Source organism: Berghia stephanieae, chromosome 1, assembly GCF_034508935.2.
Source record: "Berghia stephanieae isolate SIO BIC M18660-M18661 chromosome 1, UCSD_Bste_1.3, whole genome shotgun sequence".
NCBI lineage: Eukaryota > Metazoa > Mollusca > Gastropoda > Nudibranchia > Aeolidiidae > Berghia > Berghia stephanieae.
In genome coordinates this window covers 73686102-73703601 of record NC_088360.1, presented here as the reverse complement: position 1 = coordinate 73703601, position 17500 = coordinate 73686102, and the positions used below count along the sequence as shown (strand labels likewise).

Here is a 17500-nt window from a genome sequence, read left to right as displayed (position 1 = left end):
ATTGTACTTTAGCACGCTGATTAGTGATTACCGATGTACGTTTATACAATAATAATAAGTAAATAATAATAATTATCAAAACATCAAAGGTAAACAGAAACATGGCACACAAATACTGATCACAATGACCAAAATATAAATAAATTTAGAAAATTAAAATCGAAGTTTTTAAAAACATGATAAAAGTTTTTGAACTGAAACAAGAACAAGAACAACAACAACAACAACAAAATAAATAAAACAACAAAAAAAAAACAAAAACAAAGAAGAAGAAAACAACAACCCCCCCCCCCCCAAAAAAAAAAAAAAAAAAAACGAAACAAAAAAACCACAAAAAACAAAACAAAACAAAACAATACAAAGACAAAGACGCGGTAAAGGAATACACTGATGATAATGATAAAATATTATAAATGATAACAATCGACGTGACGTGTACACAAACGTGCACGTCGATAACACATTGAATGGTACCGATGTTGTTTTAAAAAATATAAATTATTAATAATATAAAATAATAAATAATAATAATAATAATAATAATAATAATAATAATGATGATGATGATGATGATGATGATGATGATGATGATGATGATGATGATGATGATGATGATGATAATAATAATAGATTAATTTGAAGTATTAAAAATATGCCCAGTAACTATAACAACAAAAATGATTTCTTTCTCAATAAAATAATTTAAAAAAAATAAATTCAACAATAGGAATTGAACTCTGTACCTTCAAGGTAAGAATTTGACAGCTTGACCACTGGACTACGGAGCCACCGGACTGTTCATTACATTTAATAAGGTCTTTCTAGAACATTATTTTACCTTCAATGCAACTTCTATTTTCTGGTTTTAAATTTCGTTTTATTAGATTTTTCTTTTTAAAATTTTAATTAACACAGGCGTACAGATGTCACAATACATGTCCAAATACAGAAACAAAGCATCGCTGATGAATCGCGTGGAATGCGCATGCTTAACGGAGGTGCATAAAAACGATCCTTTAAGATACACCGTCAACGGAGGTGTATAAAAACACTACGATTTAAACATTTGGCCAGAAAACTCGTCCTTCAAATATTGATCGATTTAAATGACCCTCGTTTTTACATTGATAAGATTGGAAGACGAATTTTAAAATGGCGGTTCACCAACAGGCTGTTGTTGTTTGAGGAGTTCGCTAATTCAAACAGATCAATGATGGCGTTGTTGATTTATCTAGAATCTAATTCAAATAGAATTGTTTATAACCGACCACGGAGGAGTCGAGGAAAAGCGGTGATTATATTTATCTTTATTTATAAATTGACAAGGCAGAGACAGGCGGCTAACTGATCTGAATTTGACTTTTTAACAAATGACAAGGTTATTTTTAATCACGCTCTGACGATTTTAAAAAGCTGTGACCCTTACATGTAAAGTAGTTGAGCTTCATGGCAACCGCGATGCTTGCATAAACCAAGAAAGGACAAATGACACAAAATATATTTGTATTTTATGTCTTGCACGTGGTGGAGAGAGTTACAGGCGCTTTTGACACTGGCGATGTCGTTGTTGTCCATGAATAGTTTTACGACTCTTTTGTTATGGAAGAATGATAACTTTGTCTATAAACAATCTAAAATACATGTTGTCTTGATGCACATGACAAAAACTGAATTATTAATCAAGGTTGAATTATTGTTTATCTGATTGTTTTGGGTTATTTTTTTATTTTAAAGTTAAACGTCCGACGTTTAAACCACTTAAAAAAACAGAGTCTTTGTTTTGAATTAAAATCAGTTACAATTATAGCAAAACTGTCCTTTTAGCCCATAAGACACACGGTGATGGACTACGGGTGCACACATTTGCAGGTCTGATAACCGAATGCAATTATGGCCTTGATTTAACACTGTTGTGGTTGACAATATTTTGCGTTGGTTTGAGATTATTTTCATTACAACATTGAGCCCACAACCATTTGGGTTAACAGACCTGCAAATAAGTACCCGCTTGTGCTGGGCTATATCCTGCTTTATTAGAGTGGATAAGTATATTATAGCGACAATTGCTTGCTGCCTTTTGGATAGCACGGTGTTCTATTGCAATGTAGATTTTCCTCCTTATGCGAATCCTTATGCGTAGCCATCGTTAACTTATAGCCTGACACTGACCAAAAATGACGTCAAAAGACCAGTCTTTGGCTACAAAAGAAAATAAATCGTGAGTTGTATTCAATAGTCGACTCACTAGGCCCAAAACCAAATAATGACGTCAAAAGACCAGTCCTTTTGGGTCTCAGTGTCAGTCTCTAACTTAACGATGACTACGATCAGATACAGTTGTCCAGTCATCGATAGGTAGACAACTGATCCTCGACGGAGGAGTCGCAGGTTCGAATTTTGAAGAGATAGAGTTTTTAACCTTTAACCGGTTTGTGACAAAGGATAACATTAATTTTTCATCTTTGTCATGGTACCTAACCTCTGCATCCACTTCACTCAACGGAAACCGGAGTAAGCTCCAGAGTCATGAGACTTAATTAGCACCGACGAGGAGTTACTCTCCGATTGCCTTAGTCCATCTATCCACCCATCCACCCACCCATCCGTTGATCAATCCATCTACGAATTCTATCAACTAGGCCCTAACAGCCGTCTCTACCCAACCCAAACCCAAACCTAACTACTGCTAAAAAAAAAATATCGTAAAATTACGAAATGTCGGCTCCAATTTCAGAACTTCGTGAGCATTTCTAAGTCATTAAAATGTATTGCAAGTTAAAGTTGATACCAGAGTGCATAATTTTAAGGATTTTGGAGTGTGATTCAATAATTATGTGGGTAAATTGTTGATCTATAAAGTTAACTATAGCGACTATTATTTTCATATCCTAAAAATTGCGAATTTTTGAATTTTCAAGTAGGCAGGTCTTTTCAGCTGTCTCTACCCAACTTTAACGCCCCGTCTAATTCAAACAAACGAGTTCGTGTTTGAATGGACATAACCGGCCAACCCTTTGCTTACTTTTCCAAACACTCCACAAACATTGCTTCGTTCAGTATCCGTCCATCCTCCTATCCAGCACTCAATCTTGGTCATCCTCTGACAGAATTCGCCATTTACTTTCACCTTTCTATGTACAGTGTACCTCCAAACCAATCCTGTGGAAATGATAAATATAATGGAGGTAGGACAAAATAAACTAAATCGAAGAGAAAACCCAAAATATGCAGGTATTATTTTTTTTTTCATTCTAGGGGGTTTCTCTACCAGACTTAAGTTTCTTTGCTGACACTTACAGATTAAATCACACGCGCACACAAACACACAAATACCCCCCCCCCCCCAACCACACACACAAAACACATACACACACGTATTTATTTTCTTTATTTAATTTTTTATAAAATATATATTTGAATGATATTTTTTATATTGATGGGCTAAACAGTTTACCGTTACCGGTATACCGGCCAGTGGAACGTGGGCTTGACATTGGCCATAGGTTGTGATAAAAGCTCACAGGTGTGGCAAAATGTCTGTTTGTGTGTGTGTGTGTGTGTGTGTGTGTGTGTGTATGTACATATGTGTGTGTGCGTGTATATGTGTCTATGTGCGTGCGTGTATAGATAAGTTTTGTGTGTGTGTTGTGTGTGTGTGTGTGTGTGTTTGTGTATTGTTTACTTGTGTGGGTAGATAAGTGCGGAAGGTCCAGGTGTGATAAGTGGACGACAGACAATCAAACAGTTTGTCCTCCATTCATGAAGTCGGCCGCCTTGAATAACCGTGTCCGGTGCTTGATGGGGCTGGAGTGCCAAAGCAAAATGATAAGATAGGAACTGTCTATTAAAGTCCATCTAGTGGAAGTTTATCCTGGGGTCTGTTGGTTCAACGCATCATTTACTCTCGTGGGGTAATTTCTACCAGGTCTTAAAAAAACCTAGCTACTCAATTACTGATGCGAGGACAAGACGGATCAGAATAATACATCGGCTAAATTTGGAATCTAACCTGATATCTTCGCTTATGAAGCAAGTGCTCTACATGACCCAGTAGACCCTTAAACATTCATACCGTATCATATTCAATCTATCGGGAACACGCCATCCCTCACCCCGAATTAAACTTATAACAAAATTAGGATCATAAATTAAAAACGTCCTTGATAAAAGATCTTCACCACAAAATATGATCTGCATACATATTAGAGAGAAATCGTTCATATTACTAAATAAGATAATGTATAGATTCAAGTAACAGGATGGATATTTTAAAAAAAACAGCAAAAAAACAAAACAAAAAAAACAAAAAAAAACAACAAACAAACCAGTGAAATAATGTGATATTGAGCAGTGTCAGTTAATACAAGGAAGCTGCAGAACTGCAGTTTCCAGTTTCCATTAATAAATTTAATATTATTACTGTCGAGTCTAAAGTTGATTTTTTGTTTGTTTGTTTTGTTTTGTTTGTTTTGTTGGTTTTTATTTTTTTTTGTTTGGATATGAATTTTAACAGAGTCAAGCAACGTTTAACATGGTCAGTGACCGACTCGACTACAATTGATCGAATACTTGACACTTCGTCATTGACTTTGTGACTTATTACAAATAGAGTCCCTGCAGAGAAGTTGTAGATCTACTGTAAGACTTTGAAATGTGATTTTTCCCCCCAACTTTATGAATCATTCAAGTGTGCATAAAAACTCTATGAAATAGTGGAAAATCGCAAAATAGATTCGTTTATAATCCTTATCAATTAGATCTAGTCATCAAACAAAACGTGTTCATTGAATTGATATGAGTTATTTCAAATGCCAGGTAAAATTTTAATTCAAATAGCCAACATCATTCAAGTAAACGTATTTCAAGTAGCCACCACTGCTGGCAATACATGAGTGAAAAGAAAAATAGTTTTTCCAAGTTTGAACCCTAATCTGTTTATTTTTCACTTTCTATGTTATCTAGAAATGTCAAAGGTAAAAGCATGTCCAAACATATCTTATATTATCCCGACTTTACTTACCTTCGATTTAGCTCCAAACGATCTGAATTTGGCACCACCTTTGCGGCGTTGTCGTGTGTCCAGACTAGCGTCATTGTCATTGTACATGGTACATCATAGGCAGTGCCAGGAAATTAATAAGTACCCGGATGAACTCAAGGACTCGGGGGCTGCCATGACATTACAGAGTCTTGCTTTGACCTTGGGGGTTTCCTGTCCGAAAAAAAAAACAGATTATTTTGATGTTAAACTAGGTTGCATAGATTTTGCTATTGTTGGAATTTCCAGATGTTGCAAAAAGGAAAAAAAAAGTACCTATCAATCCCTTAATTTGACGCAAATTAGTGTCAATTGGGCGCTGATATTTTGATCTCAAAGTATACAATTGCAATGGCCGTTACACTCGTACCGTGCTACTAAAAACAAGTGACGCCGATGAGTGAGGGTACGTATTTATTCTTTTTTGACCAGCTGAATGACATTTTAATCGATTGACACTGACTTTCAGTTTTCTAATCATCCGATTGGGACGTCTCGACTGCCTTTCTAACCGCCTATGTCAATTCCATCCATAGTTCACGGTCTTTTGCTGTGGGTAATTTCAGAGTAATAACTTCCTTTATTTTAGTTATTGGTTATTTTGGAGGCATTTTAGATCTTTGTGTTGAACGGTGTGAATTGACGATGTCGGTCTGCCTTTATATTATTTGTGTTCAGATAAGATAATAAAAATGTATTCATGACTTTATTAGCTGGTAATATTGCGATTTAGAAACAAAACTTACTAAAAATTCAATGATTTCTCCAGACCAGTGGAATAGTTGTCTCATCGAAACGCTTGACAAACATGCGCCATTCCAAACAAGGACCGTCACCAACCGCAAGTATGCTCCGTGGTATACGTCGGACAATAAAGAAGCTAAAACGAAGTGTCGGAGAGCAGAAAGACTGCTGAAAACATCAGGCCTTACGATTCATCGTGAAATATTCAAGAACGCATTTCGTGCTTGGAAGACAACAATAAAAAATGCAAAGACCACGTATTTTCTTTCAAAATTCGAAACTTCTAAATCTTGTAAACAATTATTTAACATCTGCAATGATCTACTTGGACGTGAAAGATGCACTTCATTACCATCTACAACCAATCAAAGAGACTTGCCAAACACATTTGTCAACTTTTTTAAAGACAAAATCCATAACATTCTTTCAGAACTAGATCGGCATGAACCATTTATAGATACAAATACAAGTTCCAACCAGTTTCACCTAGTTTCATAAACGAGTTGATACAAAAAGCCCCCATTAAATCCTGCGACCTTGATCCCCTACCAGCACAGCTTTTGGCTAGCTCCATCGATACATTATTACCATCCATTACATCAATCATAAATACATCCATACTGACTGGCGATGTTCCATCGTGCTTTAAAAGTGCCCTCGTCAAACCACTTCTGAAGAAACCATCACTGGACCACAATATATTAAACAATTATCGTCCTGTATCAAATTTACCTTTTTTGTCAAAACTTTTGGAGAAGGTAGTTCTTACACAATTAACATCTCATCTTAAGAACAACAGTTTGGAACAACCCTTTCAGTCAGCCTACAAACATCAACACAGTACTGAAACGGCGCTTCTTAAAATCTTTAATGACTTGTTATGTAATGCTGATGCTAACAATATCAATGTATTATGCCTTTTAGATCTTTCAGCTGCCTTTGACACCATTGACCATGACATTTTGTTAAGAAGACTAGAAAATACGTTCGGCATAAAAGGAATTGCCCTTAAATGGTTTACATCATATTTACAGGATCGATGGCAGACTGTCGTGGTGAATGTGTTCAGTCAGAACAAGTTTTACTAAATTTTGGAGTGCACAAGGCTCTGTTCTTGGCCCTGTCCTTTTTACTGTATAAATGCAGCCCCTTTCTAGTGTGATATCCAGATTCAATCTGAGTTATCATTTTATGCAGATGATACGCAAATATATGATTCAGCACCCCTTAGTAATTAACAGTTCTTAATACAACGAATTACGAGCTGTTTTAATGAGATTAAATCTTGGATGTACCACAATAAGTTAAAATTAAATGATAGTAAAACTGAGATTTTAATGTGTGGAAGGCCGAGTATCCTTAAACAGGCAAATAAATCACCTATTACTCTCGGAAACAGCACAATAGAATTTTCAAATAAAGCAAAAATCCTTGGCGTCATCATTGATAAAGATCTTTCCATGACAAGCCACGTGAATAACACCATACAATCTATGCACATAGAAATGAAAAAAATAAGCAAAATTCGTAATTTAATACCGAAGCATATAACAGAACTTTTAATGAATTTAATGGTTTTATCTAAATTGGACTATTGTAACTCCCTTTGGGCGAATTTAGCTAAAGACAAAATTAGCAAACTTCAGGTTGCTCAAAATAACGCAGCCAGGCTCATTGTACGCAATAACAAAAAATACCCGTCAGCAACTCTTCTTCTCCGTGAGTTACATTGGCTTCCTGTGGAAAAAAGAGTTGCCTATAAGATTTGTACTGTTGTCTACAAATCCCTGAGCACGAACAGTCCCTCCTATATTAAAGACCTTCTAAACATATATGTCCCCAATAGAAACTTGAGGTCAAGCAATGACCAATCAATCCTTGTAAAACCTAAGCCATTGCGTAAAATAGGTGAACAGTCTTTTCAATTTTCGGCCCCCCATTTGTGGAACTCTCTCCCATCACACGTGAGATGCTCGGATTCGTTGACAACGTTCAAATCTCGCTTAAAGTTTTATCTTTTTACGTCATAATGTTGCAATATTATTTTCATATTTTGTTGTTGTTAAATTGAATTCGTATCACGTTTCCTTCACAGTTATCTCACTGTAATATGTTTTGTTTTATATCACTGTAAAGCGCTTAGAGCCTGTGACAACTGGGTAAAGCTCTATATAAATGCCATTTATTATTATTATTATCTCTTTTCCGAAAAGTTTCCACCTTGCCTCTAGGATTTGAATAACAGATAGTGGTCGGTTGATGCTTGATTTACACTATTGCTTTATGGCCAAAATGAAATCAAATTTTTTTGTCACAGAAACTGCCGTACCCTGAATAAACACATTTTAAAAACCTTGGCCAGAAAACCCGTCGTTCACATACCGATTGATTAAAATGACCCCCGTCTTGTCAAAAACGACCAAATCTTTAGAAATTAATAGCAGAAAATCAAGAACCAAACATTGACCTTTAAACTTCAGAGGAAATGTTGGAATGATAAATGAAAATTTTAGCTGGGAAACTCGGCCGAATAGGGTTGGGCAAACGAAAAGATGAGATAAGTGTATGGTGGTGTGGTAATTGTGAATTCATCTCAACATATCTTCGATAATCGACACGATGACAAGAAGATTCGCTAAAATAGAGATATCGATTCCGGCCAGTGGGTCTTTTCAAATCTCCTATCAAGTCGTGGACGTCACGAATTGACGATAATAATCGATCACCACTCCTGTCCTACAATGACAAAACGCCTTTTACATTTTGGCCACAATATTTTGAATATCTATTGATAAAAATAGTCCAAAACCTATCACAAATTCTAAGACCTGAGACCTCAATCAAGTTTTGGGTTTAATATTCTTTTTGCTCGTTGTTGTTGAAAATTCGGGTTTACGATTTTTTGATCGGGATTTGATCACAAAGTTTTCTGGCCAAAAAGGATTGAGAGATTGTGTCAGTGTGCGCTATCATAACTTTATCTTAAGTATGAAGTGTCATTTTATTACTTTATGAATCATGTCTTGTTATTTCCATATGACGTACTATCTGTTGTCTTTTTCTGTGTGAAATTGTGTTGGCCTGGACAACAAAGTTGACCAATAAAAGTCGAAAACTATTAGTCTGTATATTTGTTGAAGACAAACAAAATTAATGAGTGAGGTGGTATTTCTAGGTTGATTATTTTGTTTTTGCTCATTAGCCTATTTATCTTTATTGACAACCTATTCGAGGTGCTTATCGTGATATGAAGGAACTAAAAAAATAAACATTTAAAAAGAAGGGGGGGGGGGGGGTATTTTTTAAGAATAAGAAAAAAAGCACACACAAAAGACGTTAAACTAAAAAAAAAGAACAAAAAAAAAACAAAACAAAAAAAAAAAAACCACAAAACCCCCCCCCCCCCCCAAAAAAAACAACAAAGAAACAAACAAAAACAAAACAAAAGCAAAGCAGAGAAAGAAATTGAAGAGTGACGGAATTCAAACCAGGCCACGAGAATGTTATGTACGAGTAGAAGATGTTAGTAGACACGGATCGAAATCCATCCTGATTATGTATTCAAGAAGCCTGATTCGTCACACAGAATGTCGACACATTCGGACTACCTGAGTACCTATGATATTGTTGTAGTGCCTGTTTCTCCTTTATTTGTGAATCACGAGTCCATATTGTAGCTCTTGGGGTTTCTAAATAACGCTATGTTCATATCAATTGATATGGCCGTTCGTTAGAGGACAACGCACATCAAATCAATGTAACTGAGTGGCAATGCCCATTAGTCTTATTTATGAGAGCGGACAGACATACACAATTACAAAGCAAACACTTAGAATAGAACACACACACACACGTACACACACACACACACACACACACTTCATAATAAGTAAATATACACTACACCAACAAACACACACTTACACAGACTGACTGTAGACTTGATAAACTTGGGATAGCTAACACTCACCCAACTCGTACACAAATAGACGGACACAACTCGTAGAAAAGCTGGGGAAATACTTCCTTACACTGACAAAACACATTTGTTTTTCATTTTTCTAGAAAACTTTTACTTTCATACATCGATAAATTGAAATGGTCCCCAATTTTTGTCCAAAACTCTTTTTGACGTATGGAGGGGGGGGGGGGGGTGCTGGACAATGTTTATCAATGACTGTGATAAAAGTATTCCGACCAAAATGAAAGAAATGTGTTTTACCATCGTATGTCAGAATAACTAAAAATTGAAAATGATAGAATGACACTTGATGCATTTATAGTATCGCTCCGTTCTCGCCACAAAATGAGATGAAGCACTGTTTGGGCAGAGGAATGAATATGTCCTAGAGTATGTATGCAGGTGGGGGGGGGGGGGGGACCGAATGCGAATGGCCAGTTCTTGAATTGGTAAAAGAACAATAAAACGGTTGTCGAGGACACTGGGTCTTTAAATGAATGACTTTGGAGTTAGAGACCCTCGTGGTCATTGTGGAACCTCTTCTGCTCTTCGCTCCTTTCTAGTATTTATTTCGTCAACCAAGTGGCCAGATGGTCAAATCATTCAGTTGCTATCGCAGTGCAGTTGTCGTTCTAGGACCACAGGCGAGTTAAATTTCTTCGATGATCAGTCCATATTTTGGACATTTTTAGATTTCATTTACTGTTTTTTTTGTTTGTTTGTTTTTTACTGATGGTCAATGTAAAGCGCTTCGAAACTTCGGCATAAGCGCTATATAAATGAAGATTTATTATTATTATAATAATAATTATTATCGTTATTATATATATATTATTATTATTATTATTATTATTATTATTATTATTATTATTATTATTATTATTATTATTATTATTATTATTATTATTATTATTTTATTATTGTTGCCTTTAAACCTTCGTGACTATTAGTTAGCTCCCCTCCCCAAGAAGCTATGATTCACATTCTACAATAATTATATAACCTATTATACAATCTTGACCTTTTCCTATTTAAATTCCGAATTGTAATAATCTAATCTATTAGTTTCTTCTACTCTGATTGAATTTAATTTTTGTCCCTTATGCAATCACACTATTGAAAAACCAAACAATGTAATTGACAAAGAGAAAAGCTTGCTTTTAAAAAAAAATCACCATTTTATCAAAACATTTTTGATCTGCATTTTAAAAAGTTATTCTTTGGTTTTTATTCTCATTTACGAATAATTCATGAACAGACTCAGCCCAAGACCACAGGCCCCACTACTATCATCATTATCTTGGCCGAAATACCAATTTATAGGGAGTTGTAATACATTCATTCGCCATTCAAACCCATTGACACGACCACAAAAACATTTCAATTCCATTGTTTGGACGGGCCTTGTAACGGACAGACTCAACCCTCTCCGAGTCATTTAAGGAAATTGTAAAATTGCTTCTCCGTCCCCCCTCCTCTTCCTCCTCATCTTATTCTCTCCGTTTGTTTGTTATCCATTTCACGACGCCATCTTGAAGACCATCACTTGAAGTGACCTTTATTGGCCCATTCGCACCTTGTATCCATACGCCCAAAGACCGGAGTACAAAAAGGAGCCACATTTTCAATCGGAACTATTTACTCAAAGTCTTACTACATTAATCCGTCTTTTGTTGCTAGGGTAGCTCAATTTCCAATGATACCTCCGTGTTTGGCTTGTTCAGCTTTCAATTTCTTGCCCGAAGGTAAAAATAATGAGCCAGCCGGTCATAAAGAGCTCTGTGGCTGCAACGACAAACTCAATGATATAGAGAGATCTTAACAAATGAACTAACGGAAACTCCTGAGGTCAATTTCGTCGGCAGTCGCTTTACTGGCACTATTTTTCTACTTTCATTTTATTAACTAATTAGATTTAAGTAAATTTTAAAAAAACGAGCAAAATAATATTCTGATGGTTAATAAAAGCAAGTTTTAGATCAAGTCCAAATTCGTCCACAAATTGCACCACCGATCAGTCTTTTCATTTTTTCCTTGTTGTAAAGTGTCAGCAGCAGCGGCATAAAAAATGTATGAGACTTCCTTTAATTGCGTTTCTTCGGGTGAGAATGTAACCAAAGATCTTTAGCTGAGAACACGTTAATGTGTTGTAGAATGGCTCTTGTATAGTGTCGAGTTCAAGGCATTCTTGGTCCCTTTTCCTGTATCATGTTAATATTCAAACTTGTTCTTTTATTTTTGTATTATGCTCATATTGAAGTCAATTTTGGTACTCGGGCATCATCCAGGGTTAATTAGAGGCAAATGTCTCACTTCCGTGTTCTAATCCAACCTATTTGGATCTCAAAACGCACAGAGATGATAAGATACAAAAATGATGATGATATCAAATACAAACAGATAAAAGGTCTCAGCTACCCTAAGATCCGACTATCTTTAATCCTGGACAAATACTATCAGCTCTCCACAGTTGACTTTGTCGCTTAGAGATACTTTTTTTCTCTCCTTTATTCTCACACAAATTGCTGACTTCATTTTGGCGTTGTGTTCTTGTGTTTCTGTGTAGAAGTGACATGATTCACGAAAGATGGTTCCAATGTTAAGATTGTGATGTAGACGAATTATAAGTCATAAAAAACTAGTGACAATGTCTCTTTTTCAAATCTCTGACGAAAATAACTTGATCGAAAATGAAAATTAATTAAAATAATATTGAAGTTTTTACCAATTCCGCTTGCCATTTAATTTATCCTTCTATACACTTAGTCACACAATGTGGAACCCAGACCAGACCATGTTATTGAAAACCATCCAATCATTCTCTCCAAAAGCGTGGACTCACGACCTTGCCTTTTCCAATATCATACAGTTAGAATGTGCATTGCTAACGAGGTGGCGGAGTGGTTGAGGCAATGAGGATCGTTTGAGGTTTCTTGGGAAAGTAGGAAATTATTTTATAAGCTACTGTTTAATTAATCAATATAAATGGTGGGGGTCGGACAATGCTTTCTATATACTCTCTATATTGCTAGGGGTCGCAGCATGGGCTGAGAGAGAGAGAGAAGACAGAGAGAGAGAGAGAGAGAGAGAGAGAGAGAGAGAGAGAGAGAGAGCACTGAAAATAAATGAACATAAAATAAAATTCCATTTATTCATCCCATAGGGGGGATTTGTATCTAGGATCTATTCCAAGGGAAGACTGGAATAACCCAGGCGTCAGCCGCAGTGCAGCGCCGTAAATTGAGCGAAGGAGGGGTGACTTGCTCAAGGCCACACAGCTCAGCGGAGGGTGATCAAACTCGGTACCTTTCGGGTACGAAGCAAAGACGTACCGCTGAGCCACGCTGCCCCACTAAGGGCTAGTGTTAAAAACAGATGAAAAATAAACTAGAAAGAAAAAGTGATCAAAAGTACATTGAAAAGGCATGAACCCAAGCTGTTGAGTTGAACGCCATTCACCTGAACAGCTCCGGTCGCCCAGCTTTTTTCAAAGGCCGATCCCGAGGTGTCAATATCTTTCATTCTCTCCGTGACAACAGCAACGTCTAAACAACATCACTTTTAACTGCTCTATGTAGAGTAAAGTGAAAGTCTGTGGCAGTTGCATTGTATTTAGACGTTGTGACTCCTTTCACTCAATATAATATGCGTACTATGAATAAATGGGTATTTTAAATTTTGGCCAGAAAACTCGTCCTTCAAATATAGACCAATTAAAATGACCCTCATCTTGTCAAAAGGTCACAAACCTGGGACTTCGCGAGGTCCTAGGTTTGAGAGTTTTTGTTAAGATGATGGTTATTTAAATTCGATCGATATTTGAATGACTAATTTTTTTGGCCAAAGTTTAAAAAATCTGTTCTTTCATAGCATAGCAGTTCAAATCTTTAACTTTTCTCCGTCACCCTTTTCCACTTTCCATACAAAAGAGTTGGTTGAAAAGGGGAGAGAATTAAAATCAACGTGTTGCCGATGACGCCACAAGTCGCTGTATTCACACGGCTTCTTTCAATGTCAAGTTTATTTTATTAATACATCAAACTATTCAAAATTGTTTAAATGAGTATAATGACCTTTTGCTTGCATTTGAGACATTAAAATAAAACCACATCACCACTTTATTTTGATTTATCTATAGATAGTATGCGCTTGGCTAAGAAGCTCATAACATTGCCATCCGGAAGTAAAACGGGCCAATACACAAAACTACGTGTTACCATGAACTTTTATAGTTCGGTTAATACAGTTAAGTAAGAATTACTCAAAATGGCTGGCAAAAAACAATAACAAATACCCGAGTGACATCAACTTCGTTCTATCTATATGTGATCTAGTGGTATGGCATTCGGAAGATCCTGGGTTCGAATCCCGCTTTGGGCAGCGCACAGTTGAGGAAAAGGCTTTTTACTCACATTCTCTCACCGTACTCATGTGTAAAATGAGCATCTGTCCGTTCCCGGTTTTGTCTCTGTCGGAAAAATAGTAATATCGCCTAACAGGCGTACATGTTAAGTGTTACTGTTGGCTAGGAGTTCCTTGTAAAGCGCTTTAAGCACGTTTTGTTGATTGCGTAATATAAAAGCTCAAGCTTTTAAACACACACACACACACACACACACACACACACACACATATATATATATATATATATATATATATATATATATATATATATAATGTTACTCACTTAATTAAAGTGGTATGTACTAAAATTGGGCGGGACAACTTTGTGATGGAAATATAATGTATCTATATCCGACAAAAAGAAAAATGTTTGGCTTAATAGCAATTCGTGATGGGGGAGAATAAATAAAATGTAGATATTTCATTGCAAACACTTAAATTTCTTATTTCCTATCGTAGCCCTCGTTAACTTATAACTTGACACTAAAACAGTGGCCTTCGTAAAGTTATAGCCTGACACTGACGAAAAAATGATGTCAAATTGCCAGTTTTTTGCCACAAAAGAAAACAAATCGTGAGTTATATTCAATAGTTCAACCAATGGGACCACTTGTTTCCATGAGCACTACTAACGACAACTCACTAGGCGGTGCAAACACCAAAAAAATGACGTCAAAATACCAGTCTTTTTGCGTTTCAGTGTCAGGATATAACTTAACGATGGCAACGCTAAAACCCACTAAGACCGTAGCCATCGTAAACTTGTAGACTGACACTGCCAAGAAAAAAATGACGTCAAAATACAAATCTTTTGCCACAAAAGAAAACAAATCGTGAGTTGTATTCAATAGTTCAACCAATGGGACCACTTGTTTCCATGAGCACTACTAACGACAACTCACTTGGCGCTGCACAAACCTGAAAAAAAAATGACGTCAAAGTATAAGTATAAGTTCTAGTTGGTTCAAGTGTCAGGCTATAAGGTAACTAAAGCTGCGCTAAGACCAATATTTTGACGTCATTTTTAGGGTTGTGAGTGAGTTGTCTTTAGTAGTGGTCAAGGAAACAATCTCATTGGTCGAACTGTTGAATACAACTCACAATTTGTTTTCTTTTGAGACCACAGACTTGTCTCTCGACGTCATAATTTGTTAGTCAGTGCGTAGCCAACGTTATGTTATAGCCTGATACTGAAATCCAAAAGGACTGGCAGTTTGACGTCATTATTTGGTTTTTGCACCGCTTACTGAGTTGTCGTTAGTAGAGCTCATGGAAACAAGTTATTTCATTGGTTGAAGTATTGAATACAACTCACGATTTGTTTTCTTTTGTGGCAAAAGACTGGCATTTTGACGTCATTTTTTGGTCAGTATCAGGCCATAACTTTACGAAGGCCACGGTCAGTGTCAGGCCATAACTTTACGAAGGCCACGGTCAGTGTCAGGCCATAACTTTACGAAGGCCACGGTCAGTGTCAGGCCATGAGTTTACGAAGGCACGATAGTATCATATCATGAGCTAATAGGTTCTAAAAGCCTTTAAATGCTCCGTGTTACTATCACTTTAATTCTAAATTCATTTTTTGGTGAGTTCGATTCATCCCGACGTGATACCGTTTTGAGCCGATGGGTTATTTACTATCCAATTTGGTTTTAAAAAAAAAAACAAAATAACAACTAAACCAGAAACAAATATTGAGCTTTTATATAGAGAAAACAAATATCCCCCCCCCCCCCCAACAAAAAAAAAAATAAAAAAATAATAATACTCAAAGCGCTTTACAAGGCGTCCCTGGCCAACAGCAACAATACGAATTTTGTCTCCTTCTGCAGAGCAATATAAGCTTCTTGGATTCAACAAATAATGTCAAAAATGAAAATATGGTACAAATTCACACAATGCAAGGACTTAGAAACGTTATCCAATCTTGCTGAGGGTAATTTGGTCACTTACAAGGGAAGATTTACTGACTAGTGTTATTTTCTCCATGAAAACTACGAATTTATAAGGCAGGTTTGAACACGTCGGACGTGACATGACGCCTGTTAGACATTACAATTTTTCTTTTGGACAGAAACAACGCTGCTAACAGCCAGGTACTCATTTTAACCTGAGTACGGCGAGAGAATGCGAGGAAAGAGCATTTTTCAATGACTTAACTATGCACCGAGCGAGGCTCGAAACCAAGCTCCTTCCGATCCGAAAGCGAATGTCACACGACAAGACCAACATAGTCGCAGTACGTCACATTGAGCAAGGATCATAGAATCTTTAAACATCCATAGAGTAGCTAGCTATGAACAATATGTCGTAAAGCGGCATTTTTATAATATATCTCAAGGTCTTCCTCCAACCACAATAGGTTTGGAACAGAAAACAATACAACCCTAATGAACGTAAGGTACAGTATGACGACCGTCGTAAAACACAATGGCTCAATTAATCGCAGTGTGTAACCACGTGGCCTAACGTCATTGTTGCGTTAACAAAAATCATCTTGAACTTATAAACGACACGCCACTCGGTTGAATTCTTTTACTACTCAAAGATGATAGAATTATCACAAAGATTTGAAAAGGTGTGTATTTCTCAATTTGATATTTTAAAATTATTATATAGAACTGAACAAGTGTGTATGAAAGGCGCCAGACAAAGCAAGATAGAAAAATGCTAGAAAAAAGCCATCCCCCAAAAATCAGTCGAGGTACACCACAGACTAGTAGGTCCTGTATTATCTATGAGGTACACACTGCTAGTAGGTGCTGGTCTAATTGTGTCCACTGCTTGCTACAACAAGACTAGCAATTTTACTCCCAACTCATTCTAATCATTATGCCCCGGAGAGTTACATGTCAATCAGCTTGATAATCTCTCCCTGTGGGGCTACCTTTGTTGTTTTATTACTTGATTGCTGCATGTCCTATCCATGTAGTATAATATTGTCGTTTGATAGAATTTAAGAGTAAAATAATGGAATCCCCCTCCCCCATTTCTCTCCCCTCTCTCTCTCTCTCTCTCTCTCTCTCTCTCTCTCTCTCTCTCTCTCTCTCTCTCTCTCTCTCTCTCTCTTTCAATGTCTATCTGTCTATCTCTATATATTTCTCTCTGTTTTGTGTGTGTGTGTGTGTATGTGTGTGAGTGTATGTTTGTGTGTTTGTGTAGCTGCAATTGACCTACACTTCTAGTTGATTAAAAAAAAAAGTTTGCATCTGCCCTTTATTTTATCATCTATGTCACCACTACCACATCCTATTGACGGCCACTTACTCATTTTACACCTAACTACGGTCCTTTTCAAGGACTCAACTATGCGCCGCTCAGAGCGGGACTCGAACCCAGGACCTTCCTATCCG

General features: G+C 36.5%; 1 protein-coding gene and 1 long non-coding RNA gene across 3 annotated transcripts in view; one reads left to right on the top strand and one right to left on the bottom strand.

Annotated features, from left to right (window-relative positions):
- The window catches only part of LOC144964533 (uncharacterized), a 6190-nt gene extending 980 nt beyond the window's left edge, over window positions 1-5210 (bottom strand). Inside the window, exons 1-2 of the long non-coding RNA XR_013643869.1 lie at window positions 5021-5210; window positions 3023-3159 (exon numbers count right to left, since the gene is read on the bottom strand). This is a non-coding gene — a long non-coding RNA (uncharacterized LOC144964533). The remainder of the gene's footprint in view (window positions 1-3022; window positions 3160-5020) is intronic.
- Window positions 1-17500, top strand: part of LOC144956519 (uncharacterized) — a 133814-nt gene that overhangs the window by 78811 nt on the left and 37503 nt on the right. The gene's annotated exons all lie outside the window — the stretch shown is intronic.